At 36.5% G+C, this 15,997-nt stretch overlaps 1 protein-coding gene and 1 long non-coding RNA gene across 4 annotated transcripts in view; one reads left to right on the forward strand and one right to left on the reverse strand.

Moving 5' to 3' along the window:
• The window catches only part of LOC132124246 (uncharacterized), a 252,992-nt gene extending 245,117 nt beyond the window's left edge, over positions 1–7,875 (forward strand). The window contains exon 2 of the long non-coding RNA XR_009426735.1: positions 7,819–7,875. This is a non-coding gene — a long non-coding RNA (uncharacterized LOC132124246). The remainder of the gene's footprint in view (positions 1–7,818) is intronic.
• Positions 1–15,997, reverse strand: part of LOC132124244 (RNA-binding Raly-like protein) — a 129,031-nt gene that overhangs the window by 74,816 nt on the left and 38,218 nt on the right. The gene's annotated exons all lie outside the window — the stretch shown is intronic.

The following is a 15,997-nucleotide window of genomic DNA, read 5'->3' on the forward strand; positions in this document are numbered from 1 at the left end:
ATTAGTTTAATTCAGAATTCATTCAGTTTATTTCTTAATTTATCTTAATTAAATACTTGACATTTATTTTGAATTCATAATGTACAGTACACTTACAAATTATTAATCAATTCATTTATTTGCATGTGCTGTTTGTGTTGTTTTAGTAGTCTGTAAATAACAGGAGATTTTAAAATCCTGGAATGGAAAAAGTCACGGAAAAGTGATTAAAAAGTTTTTTATATAAAATATTTGTATATAAATTAAAAATAATATTAATTGTGGCAGGCAAATAGCGAATTATTGAGTGTCTAATGCTTAATGCAGTTAATTATAAGCATGGTTAAATGCTGTAATATACCAACATAGATAATGCCTAGTTTAACTGGTATGTGGGTGGTTGGTAAATAACACACAGATTTTACACAACTGTTCCTCTTATTTTCTCTACTTCATGTTCTCATTATGTATAATTTTCCCCATTTCCCATCTTCAACACACACCATTCCCTGTATTTAAGCTTGTGGTTTAGAAATACACAGAGCAATTGGGAGACAAGGTCAGTCGTAATGGACTCATAGCCTCGACATCAACCCCTACTACTGGATCAGTTGGCCATCAGGGTGACATCATTTACACCAATTTAAGAGCCTGAAGGGGAAATTGCACATTGTTTGGTTCTAAATTATATGTTGTGCTTCATTTCTTAATTAGATCCCTGAGACAGGTGGCTGTATTTACTGGTTTAGTATCTCTCTCATCAGGCTTTCAGGATTACCACAGCCCTAAATGTATTTCGCTCATGCGAGTAAAACAGAAATAGACCTTGATGTCTTATAACCCAACCGGACATAGCAGAGCTAGAGATGAATCTATTAGTTGAGGTGGATTCATTGATGGCTACAGGGTAATTCAAGGCTAGAGTTAAAGCACAGGATAATGAAAACAGAAACTGGATGAAATGGACAACCTAGACAGGCTCATTGGAAATACGTGCCTGTGCCTCCATTTCTGCAAAACTCTAAAAACATACCCATACATCCAATTAAATGCAGTTTCCAGCTGAAATGGCCACTAGTGGCAGTAATACACCAACTTTGATTCCCTTTTCACATAAATAATGATTATGGCACAGATTATTGATTAAAGACTTATTTTATGATACAATTCAAAACGTATGTAAATTAATAGCTACATTTTGATGTTTGCATCACATAACCAACTGCATTTGTATGGCTTTCTGACATTGTAAACTTGCTCAGTAGCACACCTGGTATAACATTGCACTTGCAGGTACAAATTTCCTGGAACACAGGTCACAATCAAAAAAGTTTAAAGACTTGTAGAAACAAGCAAAAATGGCAAATGTGTGTGTGTGTGTGTGTGTGTGTGTGTGTGTGTGTGTGTGTGTGTGTGTGTGCTCTTGTTTTTGTGAAATATCAGGACACAACTCTGTATAATGACATGGGTATGACACAGGTATTACAAGGAGAGGGTGACTTATGAGGACATAACCCTTGTCCCCATTTTTCAAAACGCTTATAAATCATACAGATTTAGTTTTTTTGAGAAAGCAAAAATGCACAAAGTTTCCCGTGAGGTTTAGGGTTAGTTGAATGGTGATAGAATATACAGTTTGTACAGTATAAAAACCATTACGCCTATGGGATGTCCCCACTTTTCACAAAAACAAACGTGTGTGTGTGTGTGTTTTATCTCATATTTGCCTTTGTTTTTATCATTAGGTTTAGGGAAAGGTTTACTATAGATGCTACAGTACATTATTTACAAGAGCATTTTTATCACCTCTCACCAGACACTTCATTTCCAAATTGCCAAAATATGTATAACAATGTAAAATTTCGCAAGATGCACGTTCATCTGTTTTTGATAAAACTGAACTCTTTTTAGTGTCACTCACTGGACATTTCAATTCGAAAATGTAGATAGATAGAATGATTGATAGACAGAAAGAATGATGAAATAATATAAAGGGTATAAAAATTGCATTTTTTAAGTATGAAATTTGGTACTGTACAAAGCAACATGAAAATGTACCACTACCAGATTTACGTACATCTGTTTAGGATAGAGACAAAAAGTTTGGAATCTGCCTGCGAAGTGGACTTGGAGACTTATGATGCACATTTATAAGTACTGTTTGCTAAAGCAGCATTACTATGGCTGAATTCGGAATAGCGTACTTGCACTCTTCTCTTACTATTTCTGCCAGATAATGATAGGTAAAAATTGCATGAGCACTGTATTCTAGTATACTATTACAAATTCAACCTATTGGTATTGCTAAAAGTAATATTGCTAAAATTGCTGTTAGTATTGCTAACTTTACAGTGAATTGAGGTAGCAAGCAAGATGTAGAAATGCAATTCTGATTTGAATGCAAGGAAGTATAAGTAAAATGAATTTAAATGTAATTATCAGCTGTAAGCCAACAGCATTTTTATCTTGAAAAGCAAAGTTTATCAAATTTCAAATGTTTACTTGACAAAATCTTGTTTGAAGGTAATAAAACATCAGATAGAACAATGTAGATATAACAATAGAAGGATAGATAGATAACAGAACACAGATAGATAGATGGTCAAATTAGAGCAGTTAACCTGAGCTTCTGGAGAACTGTATGTTCTAAAATACGGATGTCCTTGAGCTGTTTTCTTTCATATCTGTCAAATAAAAAGCAGTAAAAATAAAAATAAAATAAGAAACTGATATGGGATGAGTTATAGACCACAGTTTAAACCTGGAAGAACATTTTCATCTCTGTTTTAACTTGATCACAAATCTCAATACAGTTTCAAATGTCAAAGTAGAATCAAATACATGACCTTTAGAATGCTATAGTATCATACAATATAATCGTGGCATTTAAGCATGTGAATCTGTCATCTACACCTACTTGAGTGGAGTAAGCAAACTGCAGCCAGTCCAGATGGTCTGTGACTAGGGGACGGAGCTTCAAGACCAACCTATCAACAACATTAATGATGTGTGAAGGAAGAGCAACTGGTGTGCAGTCTATAGGGTTGTAAAGATGAACACAACAGGAAGTCTTCCAGACCTGAGGCACCTTCTGCAGACTTCAATGGGAGGGAAACGAAGGCCTGAAACACTCAACAGAGCTGACTGAAGTGTATCTCCTACACCCCGGGGCAGATTCCTGTGTAAAGATTACCCAAGTCTCTCCTCACCTGGTTGGCTGAGATATGGTTGGACCACTGACTCCGAGTCGAAAAACTGATTCAGCTAATTAGCCTCTCTGCTATCAACCTGTTTGTAGCCAATGATGGATGATTCCTCTTCCCTCACAGAGAACCTTTTGCTCGGAATTCATCTGCTCTTTAGGTTTTATCTCCAGACACAAGAAGGTCGTCGTCTTTTTAAGCAGGACCCTCAGGCCCTTCATGATTTTAATTCCATTCAAGTTTATTTATATAGTGCTTTTCACAGTATATATTGTTTCAAGCAGCTTTGCAGAAAGTGCATGCAAAGATCAATGTTGTGAAGGAAAGAACTTTGTGTGCCATGTTGTGCAAAATTCAGAATTAAAGTACTGGTCCTCTTTCAGTTCACGAGTTTGAAATTCAATTCATTTGGCCACAACACATAGGAATTTACCGAATTACAATTTAACATTGCCATGCATTCTGGGAAATGAAATGCTTGTTTACACAAAACTTACATTTAAATTAATCAAATTATAATCAGATAAAAATATTTATTTCCTTACATTCAAATTTGAATTGCAATTCTGCATCCTGTTTGCTAGACCAATTCAAATTCGATTCAAATTCAGGAATTGAATTTTAAAATCCATATGTACATCCATACATACAAACGTTTACCATAACTGTGGTGATGCTGACTTATCTCGTATAGCAGAATAACACAAGTGTACCAGGACTTTTCTACTAAGCAGTGTGTTATGTATATTAACAAGTTTTACTTTTAACAAAAGTCAACTAAACTAACTGAAATAAAACAATAACAATAAAAATTGTTAAAATAGCCAATAAACCTCCCTGATGATGTGATTGCTGTTTGAATTAGGGTGGATTGAGAGTTACAGCACTGGGGTGAGATGAGGTTAAATGCCATATCTCACATTGGGTTTTCTTATCAGGGAACATGGCTAATTAGGGGTTTCAACATGACTAATTTAATTGAGCATAATTTTCTCTTTAGATCTGCAGGCAACATACCAAATATAGATTTAATAAAAATTGAACAGCACGTATTCACAGGAAATACACGGCACTAAAAGGGATTTAAGACCTCATCTGATGCACCGCGGAATATTTCTGCCATTCTATAGCACTGTGTTAAAACAACCGAAGAAGAGCTCTCTTGGGGAAACTCAGTATCTCCTGCACATTTCAAACTATATTCTGTATGGTTTTTTTTTTTTTTTTTTTTTTTTTTTTTTTTTTTTTTACAAGTAATCAATTTCATTTCAAGAGATTCAGTCTCTTAATTCAATCATAACTTGTACTAACTTCAAATGCCAATATTTTGGATAACTGCATGAAATTAAATAAGCAATGTGCACTTCTTAGAATATTTATTATGAGAAATGATTCATATCAGAAAGAAGCCAGACTGAATGCAAGACATTGCCTGGTTATAGTTATTTGGCTTTTCTCTAAATCAGGGTTTTTTAATATTTTAGATGCCATCGACCCCCAAAATATGATCATACTGGTGAAAAGGGGCCCCCATCCTAAAATGTAAAAGGTAGCTATATATTTTCATGCATAAAGACTAAATTATACTATGAAAAAAACGATATTATAAATATGTGTAACATTGTGTTTTATTTATATAATAATTTTTCATATATTTACATTACATTATCATCTACTTGTTATGTATTATTTATCTATTGATTTAAATAAATGTTTATTCAGTTTGTTAGTTTAATCTTATTATATATATATATATATATACACACACACACATTTGGTTTTAAAACCCCTGGTCTAAATGATCCAGTATCCCATGCATCCTATGTGACTTAAAAAAAATATTTATTGCACAAGATGCAGTAAATGCGCCAATGAATCTTTCACAATAAGACCACAAATGTGCATTAAGAAAGTAAATATTGTCAATTTTGATTTCACTTTCGCTTTAAGTGAGTCATAAAATCTAGATAAATGTCAAGCAGCCGTATTTGTATCAAGCACACTGAGACAGGTCACAAAAAGATACAGGATATAAATAGGCTATGAATATCAAGTTAGACAAAATGGCATCTCTGGTTTTGATAAATTTTAGCAGGAATCCATCTTGGGGGATCCTGTATGGGTACACAAAACCCTCCGACGCATGCTAAATGCAATTCCTCTGCATTTTTTTCACCTAATTAAGATGTTACAACAGAGAACAATTCCATCAGCGGCTAAAATGAGAAGATACATCAAGAACAATCCAGCATCTTGACAAGATGGTGAGAAAAGAATTGAATTTTGGGTGTCTGATTATGATGGAATAGGCCAATCACTGTTTCTCCCACACACACACACACACACACACACACACATACACACACACTTTACGGTAAACACATTTATATTCACATTCATACTGCATACGCATTTGTATTCCTCTTCTACTCAACATGTAGACCTTCTCTGTCTCTGATCTGTGTTATACCCATTGAAAAACCTATGCAAACATTGGATTCTGTAAAAATAACATGCTTCATGGTTTTTGTTGGTGCATAATTGAGTGTAAATGAACCTCCATTTGGCAAACACAGTTATTTTGCCCTGTATAACAGAAGTGCATCATGTGTTTGCAGGTGGCTGTAATGAGGAGCTGCTGTGAGCTCCAATAGTACCACATCATTTAAAGCTTTGCTTGCATTAATATCCAAAACACCCAAGCACACCAAACCTGAAGCAGCAACTGCTCATTATTATGGACAATTTATAGAATATTAAGGTTAGCTGACAGCAAGACGATATGTCAAAAAGAATAATATTCATCAAAATATTTTAGTCTAAATATATATTTAATATTTTTACAGAGTAATATATATTTTTTAATGCCTTGGTAGTAGTAAAAATTTTGTAAAAAAAAAAATCTATATATAATATGGAGTAAAAAATAAAGCAAGTGGAAGAATCAAAATAAAGTATAAAAAAAGTTTGCCTTGTTATTTTTATTTAAATACAAGAAATAATTACAAAAAATTATATATATATATATATATATATATATATATATATACCAAAGAACAATACTTACAATACTAAGTTGCAATATTTAATAATATATAACATAATTTAACATACATTTAAAAAAAAAAAAGTTACATAAATGCCACATTTTTAAGTAGAGGCACAAACAAATCTTTGAATCAGAGTTTTTTTTTTTTTTTATGGATTTGATCGAACTGATTTCAAATGAAGTACTTCAGAAATGCATTGAGGAAGTAGTAAAATACAGTAAAAATTTTATAAATAAAATCAAATAAAAAATCAAGCCAAGTTCTCCACAGTTTTATATAAATGAACACAAGAAAGAATTACATTAGAAAAAATCTTTTATATATATAAAACTAACAATATAACAAAAAATAACAATATATGTACCATTCTAAAATTATAACAATACTTATTAATTAGCTGCTATATTTACAACATAATTTAACTAAAAATGTCGAAATGCTACATTGTACAAGTGTTTTATTTTTCAATGAAATGGATCATTAATGGCTTTAGGAAAATTAATGACTAAAGCAAAATGTGTTAAAACCATAGAAAAATCACAATATTGTTGAATTGTACTGTATATACTGCCAACATAATAATATAAAGTATATTGCAAATATTTCATATATCACCCAGTCCATTATTGTTATCCACCAAATATTTGACATGTTTTCACAAGCAAGGAGAAAATGCTTTGCAAAGCTTATATAGCATTCCATATTTTCAATTTCAAGTGTTTTTGCTTTGCTTGTGAAAATACCAGCTAAAATATTGCTAAGAACAGCTGGCTAGAGTAACAGCAAAACAGACTGAGAGAAATAAAAGTGATGTCAAAGATACAAAATCCTCGTTTGATGGGATTGTGGGTAATGATGTTTGTTTAGAGGCAGTGTGGCGAGTGAAGCTGTAGTTTAGCAGCTGGGCAATGTAATTACCACGGTGCCGTCAGAGCACTCTTGATCTCATTTAAATAGCTGGTTTGCTGTCACAGAAGCTGTTGACTAGAGTCCGTTTGTCTAAAATCACCAGATTTGATGGACATCTCCTTTCTCTGCATTTCATGTGAAGCCACAAGAAACGATGTCGGGAGTTAAAGACGAAAACAATTTGGCCACTACGAGCCTGCAAACAGCATCAATCAGAATTAATGCTATTAGTGGATTAGATCCTTAGTAATACTAAATACTGTGTCTATGCCACACCAGAATCTAAAGTTTGGAGATTCACAGAGATGGATGGAAAAAAGTAAACAAAGAGAATTATGGGAACAAGTGAGAGAAATAATATTGATGGGGGTCACATCAGGTCAGGATAAGGAGGAAGGCCCTCGGGATCATTTATAATTAAATTACTAAGACACACACAGTAGTAAATGTTTAAGTGAAAACTTTCTTTTCCTCTGGGTATTGTGGGTTTCTTTTGTCTTTTTTTTTCTTGAAAAAATATTGGTAAGTTAAAGAATTAGTTCGCCCAATTTGCAAAATTATGTCATTAATAACTTACCCTCATGTTGTTCCAAAGCCGTGAGACCTCAGTTTATTTTTGGAACACAGTTTAAGATATTTTAGATTTAGTCCGAGAGCTCTCAGTCCCTCCATTGAAGCTGTGTGTACGGTATACTGTCCATGTCCAGAAAGGTAATAAAAACATCTTCAAAGTAGTCCATCTGACATCAGAGGGTCAGTTAGAATTTTTTGAAGCATCGAAAATACATTTTGGTCCAAAAATAGCAAAAACTACGACTTTATTCAGCATTGTCTTCTCTTCCGTGTCTGTTGTGAGACAGTTCAAAACAAAGCAGTGTGTCATATCTGGTTCGCGCACGAATCATTCGATGTAACCGGATCTGTTTGAACCAGTTCACCAAATCGAACTGAATCGTTTGAAACGGTTCGCATCTCCAATACGCATTAATCCACAAATGACTTAAGCTGTTAACTTGTTTAATGTGGCTGACACTCACTCTGAGTTAAAACAAACCAATATCCCGGAGTAATTCATGTACTCAAACAGTACACTGACTGAACTGCTGTGAAGAGAGAACTGAAGATGAACACCAAGCCGAGCCAGATAATGACTCGTTCAAAAGTCAAGAACCGGTTCTGTCAGACGTGTCCGATTCGAGAACCGAGGAGCTGATGATACTGCGCATGTGTGATTCAGCGTGAAGCAAACCGACACACAGAGCGTCTGAACCGAACTGATTCTTTTGGTGATTGATTCTGAACTGATTCTGTGCTAATGTTATGAGCCCAGGTACACCGAAGGCTTGCAGTCATCGCCAATGACGCCATTACGTCAAGCACAAAAGAACCGGCGAACCGTTTTCTTCAACCGTTTTATTGAATCGAACTGTCAGAAAGAACTACTGGTGATCCGAAAACCGATGCAACCGGTTCTTGACTCGTGAATGAGTCATTATCTGGCTCGGCTCTGTGTTCATCTTCAGTTCTCTCTTCACAGCAGTTCAGTCAGTGTACTGTTTGAGTACATGAATTACTCCGGGATATTGGTTTGTTTTAACTCAAAGGGAGTGTCAGCCACATTAAACAAGTTAACAGCTTAAGTCATTTGGCATTAATGCGTATTGAAGACGCGAACTGTTTGAAACGATTCAGTTCGATTGGGTGAACTGGTTCAAGAAGATCCGGTTACATCAAATGATTCGTTCGCGAACCGGATATGACAAACTGCTTTGTTTTGAACTCTCTCACAACAGACACGGAAGAGAAGACAATGCTGAATAAAGTCATAGTTTTTGCTATTTTTGGACCAAAATGTGTTTTTGATGCTTCAAAAAATTCTAACTGACTCTCTGATGTCACGTGGACTACTTTAAAGATGTTTTTCTTACCTTTCTGGACATGGACAGTATACCGTACACACAGCTTCAATGGAGGGACTGAGAGCTCTCGGACTAAATCTAAAAATATCTTAAACTGTGTTCCGAAGATAAATGGAGGTCTCACAGGTTTTTTTGATTTTTGGGTGAACTATCCCTTTAAGATGCCAAAGTTCAACAATAGAGGATTTTACACTCAGAAGAAAAGGTACAAAAGCTGTCAGAGGGGCAGTACCTTTTCAAAAGGTACAATTTTGTACCCCTTAGGTACTAATATGTTCACTTTAGGTACTATTATGTACCTTTAAGGTTCCAATATGGACTCTTCAGTTACAAAGGTGTGCCTTTTGAAAAGGTACCACCCCAGTGACAACTTTTGTACCTTTTTTTCTGAGAGTGTAGAGACCTTAATGGAAATATAAAACTGTATTAGAGGAAAAGCAAAAGAATTTACTAGCTGTATCAACTCAAGCTGAAGTAAAATGGTGCACAAATCAAACTCAAACATATTCAGGTTTGGTTTTGGTTTGAGTAAGAGAACTATTTCATTAACCCCCAACATTACACTATTCAAGAGCTTTTGTCAAATAAAAAATGCTAATAAGATTTATGAAAGGCAAAACATGTTCTACACAAGTACGCATAGCATACTGTTTTAAATGTGTTTATAAATATTCTGAATGTCTCTAATCTAATTTTTCTGATCAAAAATGCAGTAAAAGCAGAAATATTGTGAGATATTATTATAATTTAAAGTAACTGGTTTCTATTTGAATATATTTTAAAATGCAATTTATTCCTATGATAAAAAACAGAATTTTCTGTCACACTGTCTGGTCTCTGTTTCCCTGGGTGTCCACTAGTGGTCTCACTTCCCCATAGGCACCTCACCGCAGGCACTACAATTCCCACAAGCCTTGTCCCTTCATCACAGTAATTTCACTCCTGTTAATTGCACTCAGGTGTCTTCACTTGATATTCATTACCCTGTATATATATCCGGTCTGTTTCCATTTGGTTTCATGGAGTCCTTACTTTCCGTCACCTGGTTTCCTCTCGTTCCTTTTTTTTAGTTCCTGATCCTGTTTGATTATTTGTTTGTTTCTGTTTTGGACTGATGTTTGGTTACGACCCCGGCTTGTTTTGACTCTGATTTTGGATTACCCAATAAATCTCACACTGCACTTGGATCTCTCGTCTCCTGTGTTCCCGAACGTGATAGAAGGACTCCATCAGATCAGATCCAGCGGTGTGGGATTTTTCTTTCTCCGTTCCCCAGCCAGCATGGAGCGGAGGAGAAGATTCAGTAAACTAACCACCCTCCGTCATTCTGGACGTTGGCGGTAGGATTGGGGTACAATGATGAGGCCCTGAAGGACCTGTTTAACAGCTGCCTGGATGACCCTTTGCCTGGGTGGGAGATGAAGGGGCTGGAGATACTGGACTTCACCAGATACTGAACTTCACCAGAGATACTGGGGTTCACCAGTTACCTACAGCATCGATCTCGGTGGGATGCCTCAGCCACACCTGTCTCTCCCGGTGGGATGGCCGACTCTAGACCGGGGTCTACAGACAGTAGGACCGCCAGGCCAGCACCACTGCACAATATGGGCGCCAGCCCAGCGCCACAGCACAAGGTGGTTGCCGGCCCAGCGCCACTGACCAAGATGGCTGCCGGCCCAGCGCCACTGCCCAAGATGGCCGCTGGCCCAGTGCCACTGCCCAGAATGGCCGCCGGTCCAGAGTCTTGGCCCAAGATGGCCGCTTGTCCAGCGCCTCTACACGGGATGACAGCCACAGTTGACCCTCCAGAGTCGAGTCAGGTTCCCGTTGACCCTCCACAGTCGAGTCAGGTTCCCGTTGACCCTCCAGAGTCGGGTCAGGTTCCCGTTGGCCCTCCAGAGTCGGGTCAGGTCACCGTTGACCCTCCAGAGTCAGGTCAGGTCACCGTTGACTCTCCAGAGTCAGGTCAGGTCACCGTTGACACTCCAGAGTCAGGTCAGGTCACCGTTGACACTCCAGAATTAAGCACTACCACAGTGAGACCTCAGGAGTCAAGTCAAGTCACTGGTGATCTTCAAGGACAAAGTCAAGTCACCGGTGTTCTCCATGGGCAAAGTCGAGTCACCATTGATATTCAGGTGCAAAGTCAAGTCACCATTGATCTTCATGTGCAAAGGCAAGTCACCAGTGATCTTCATGGACAAAGGCAAGTCACCAATGATCTTCATGGGCAAAGTCAAGTCACCAATGATCTTCATGGGCAAAGTCAAGTCACCAGTGTTCTTCATGGGCAAGGTCAAGTCACCGACTATCTTCATGGGCAAAGGCAAGTCACCATTGATCTTCATGAGCAAATGCAAGTCACCATTGATCTTAATGAGCAGAGTCAGGTCACGAATTATCTTCATGAGCAGAGTCAGGTCACCAATGATCTTCATGAGCAGAGTCAAGTCACCAATGATCTTCATGAGCAGAGTCAAGTCACCAATGATCTTCATGAGCAGAGTCAAGTCATCATTGATCTTCCTGAATCCAGTCTAAACTCTGCAGAACTACCAGAGCCTCTCTACGTCTCTGCTGAACTACCAAAGCCTCTCCACTTCTCTGCTGAACTACCAGAGCCTCTCCATGTCTCAGCCGAACTCTCTTTTTGGCACTTCCTGTCTCTGTTACCCTCTATTACCTGGCCCTAAGTCCCTCCCCCTGGTCCTCCGCCGGTCCACCTCCCTCCTGATCTCTGTGTTCTTTGGTCTGTTCTTGGGTTCGGGTGGAGCATCTAGTAGCTGCTCCATGGAGGAGGGGGTAATGTCACGCTGTCTGGTCTCTGTTTCCCTGGCTGTCCACTAGTGGTCTCACTTCCCCATAGGCACCTCACCCTAGGCACTACAATTCCCACAAGCCTTGTCCCTTCATCACAGTAATTGCACTTCACTTGATAGTCATTACCCTGTATATATATATATCCGGTCTGTTTCCATTTGTTTTCATGGAGTCCTTACTTTCCGTCACCTGGATTCCTCGCGTTCCTAGTTTTCTTGTTCCTGTTCCTGTTTGTTTATTTGTTTGTTTCTGTTTTGGACTGATTTTTGGTTACGACCCCGGCTTGTTTTGACTCTGATTTTGGATTACCCAATAAATCTCACACTGCACTTGGATCTCTCGTCTCCTGTGTTCCCGAACGTGTCATTTTCAGCATCTTTACTCCAGACTTCAGTGTCACATGATCCTTCAGAAATCTGCTCAAGGAACATTTGTTATTGTTATCACTGTTGAAACCAGTTGTGTTGAATAATACTTTTTTTTAAAGCTTTTCAGGATCCTTTGATGAATAAAAGTTTCAAAAGAACAGCATGTATTTAAATTATAATTGTTTTGTAAAATTATAAATGTCCTTACTCTCACTTCTGATCGATTTAATGCATTCTCGCTAAATAAAAACATTAAATTCTTTTTAAAAATATCTATTCTAGCTACATGAATAACACATTTGGCCTAATGACATTTAAAGGTAACGCATCTTTGTTAACACAAGCACATACTATGGGCTGCATTCTACATTTGCATACTTGCGTAAGCATATTTCTAGCCATTGTGCTCAATGTACTGTTTCCTCTCAAGCTCAGGCATGCTCACACACACTCGCTCACACACACACATATACACACAACTGGATTAAAATACTGTAACCCAGCATATATTTACACAGACCTGTTGACATTGTGTTCCATTCAGACATGCACAGCTTAATCCCACAGTCTGGACAAAAAAAGCTCACATGTTTCTATTGTTAAGATGAATTTGGAGGACGTCTGCCAGGGCACACTGAGTTTAGGGGCTGTCATAAGCATTGGAGCAAAGAAAGGAAACCTAATCTGAAGACCCTTTCATGTTTCATGAGCTTCTGAATAGTAACACTGGCAACAATGTAAAACACATCCTACTGAATATTGTGGAGCTGTGAGTCTGGAAGAACCACAAGCATTTGATTGCATGAAAAAAATAAAGATATTTTGTGTTTCTCATTCTTAATTTTGATGTCAAAAAATTAAACAAGAATGAAAAATCATAATTGCTTAAGTTTAATCTCTTTAGAATGCTTAAAAATCTAAACGATTTCTCCTAAAAAGCCACATGATGCTAAATAGACATTTAAGATGAATCAATTTGTTGTAGAACCTATTTTACTCAGAAACAGGGTTATAACACTGCAATGCAATTAAAAGGTTAAGTATTTAAAATAAGTTTTTATTTTTAGATTTTCTGTTTTAATTTTAATTTTAGCTTTAGTAATTTTTTTTTTTTTTGTAATTAAAAAAAAAATCCATAAGTAATTTTTTATTTCAGTTTTAGTTATTTTAGTACATCGAGTTCAGTACATCAAACCAAATGAAAATGAGAAATGTTGTAGTTGAAATAAAATATGATTAAAGTTTGTTTGTTGGTTTTTTCAACTAAAGAAACCATTTCAAGTAACAATTTTCAGTGGTTTTAGTTGAAGTTTTAGTTAACAATAACCAAACTCAGAAATTTCTAGTAAATTTCCACAATGAATTACAAAGAAACAGCGATTAACACACATAATTTAACGTGAAATTTTAAAGTTCAAAGACTGAAATAATATTTTCTTGTAAAACTAGTACTCCAACAGTCTTTATTTACAGTTTCGAAAAATATATTTTTTTACAATGTGAAACATGTAAGACGTGTCTTCAAGAGCCAAAGTTTGCAACCAAAAATTACAAAATTTCAAATACAAAAAGATTAGTAGCAATTCTACTCATTCATTTTATATAGTAATAAATATACAATGAAAAATAATTTTTTATTCTTAGTAAACAAAAAAATAGAAATGGTATTTTCTTGTGAAACATTTTATTCTATAATCCATTTTATTTACAATTTAAATAAAGTGTACACTATTTACAGCAAACAAGATTCACACTTCACATGCTGTATGTCAACAGTTGACTCATTTGTGTATATTGTGTCTTTCAGAAGAGAATTTTTAGAAGAAAAAATCAGAATCCACCCTAATGATTGGAACAAAACCATAAGAACTCTATTCAATTTCCTGAGCTATGAAAGTGCACACTCAATATAATTCTCATCTGGCCAGTTCTACTCCCCTTTCTTTCTCCAAAGCGCACCCTTTTTCTCTGAAATAACAACTCGTCCTTAAAGACTGCACCAATTATCTGTGTTTGTGCTGATTACAGAGTTAGAAGCAGAATAGCAATGAAGAATGGCTGCTGACTGAAATTGTGGAATGATTAGGCCGCAGTATCCTTGGCCAGGACAAGGGTGAGACGGGGTATCGTTTATGAATTTATTATTGGTAAGAATGAGATCCCCTGCCCCTCATTATTCAGGCTGGGCTAGATATGAATTTGCTTTCTCCAGTAATTAATGACTCTCTGGAGCAGTTTTATAAAGGATATTACCTGTATCTGAGAGGATGGTGTGGATCGCAAAGCAACTGCAATTGTTCAGTCCACAGAAAAAAAGAAAGAAATGTATTTAAACTGTATTTGAAAGAAAGTTCAGTTGCTATAGGGGAATATATATATATTAACAAAATGTAATTTTTTTTAATTGTGCCAAAGAAGCTGATTATTATTTCAGATTAAATGACGGATGGAATAACCAAGAGTTGCTGGTATCCATTGACTTACAAGGTATGGTGGAAAAAAAAACTATGGAAGTTAATGGCAAACAGCAACTGTTTCATTATATATTCTTTTGTATTCAACAGAAGAAAGAAACTTATACAGGCTATTATGCAGGTTTCATCCAAATGAAAAGGCTGTTTTAATATGCATTTCCATTGAAAAATAAAGTATGTATATACAGATTTATTTATCCATTTTCCTGTGGCTGAAGTCCAGTTTTGAGCTTACAGATGTTTAATCTGGAGATCATAAACATTCAGAGATGTGCAGCTTCAACATCTCCAGTGCATACAACCTCAAGCTATGGCAACGCGCACCAGACGCTTGCAGTGTAGACACAGTGTTAATGAAACCAGAACAAAACAACTCTCAGTAGATCATTCCTAAGAGATGCTTCAGAAAGTACAGGTGATGTCTTTAATATTTAGTAGTGCTAATAATAAATGAGAGGCACAACTGTATAAAAGTACATAAAAAACCCACTCAATTAGTAACAACAACGGGGTAACAACAAGCCCTTGTTGCCCTTCTTCTCTCTTTAGCAGTCTTTCTGGGTCTTATTGTAATCACCTCAGTGATTCACATTTTTCTCGCAGTATGTGGCATGTTTTGTAATGGCTTCACAATCGAGATGTTTTTGTCTCTCAGAACACTCACCTCATGCAGGAGCACCACAAGAACAACCGCAGCTCTTCCCCAAATGCAGTGCCTTTGTGGAGACCATTACCGCTCTGTTTAATTTGATAATTTCAATGGTTAAAAAAGCAGGATTTGAATAGGCCAGATGTGCTGCGCTGCTCTCAGACAGGAGAAAAAAGGCACATCAAGTTCTTTTGACAGCGGAAAGACTCAATGAAGTCACCAAACTTCACCTCAGCGATATCAGCGGGGCTCCAAAGATTTGAGCACGCTGATCTCATAAACTTAATCAACCCTGAGGTCATATTAATAGGGTTTCAAAGTAAAGTCTAAGATAGGAAAAGTAACACGGACAGTAAATGCATTATATTTAACTGCTTTACATTCGAGTGACATCAAAATTATAGTAAGCGGGTTTAATGATGATATGCCATTTATTCCATATATGTTCCTGTGACAATAACTGTATAGCTGTGGACTGCAAAATTTTGACTGTGACAACCACAATTAAGGGGATAGTTCACACACACACACACACACACACACACACTTATAAACATCTAAATGGCTAAAGTCTAATCTCACTGCAATCAGCACAAACTGGGCTATAATAATATGTGAGCAGC

This window comes from Carassius carassius, chromosome 42 (genome assembly GCF_963082965.1).
Source record: "Carassius carassius chromosome 42, fCarCar2.1, whole genome shotgun sequence".
Lineage (NCBI taxonomy): Eukaryota > Metazoa > Chordata > Actinopteri > Cypriniformes > Cyprinidae > Carassius > Carassius carassius.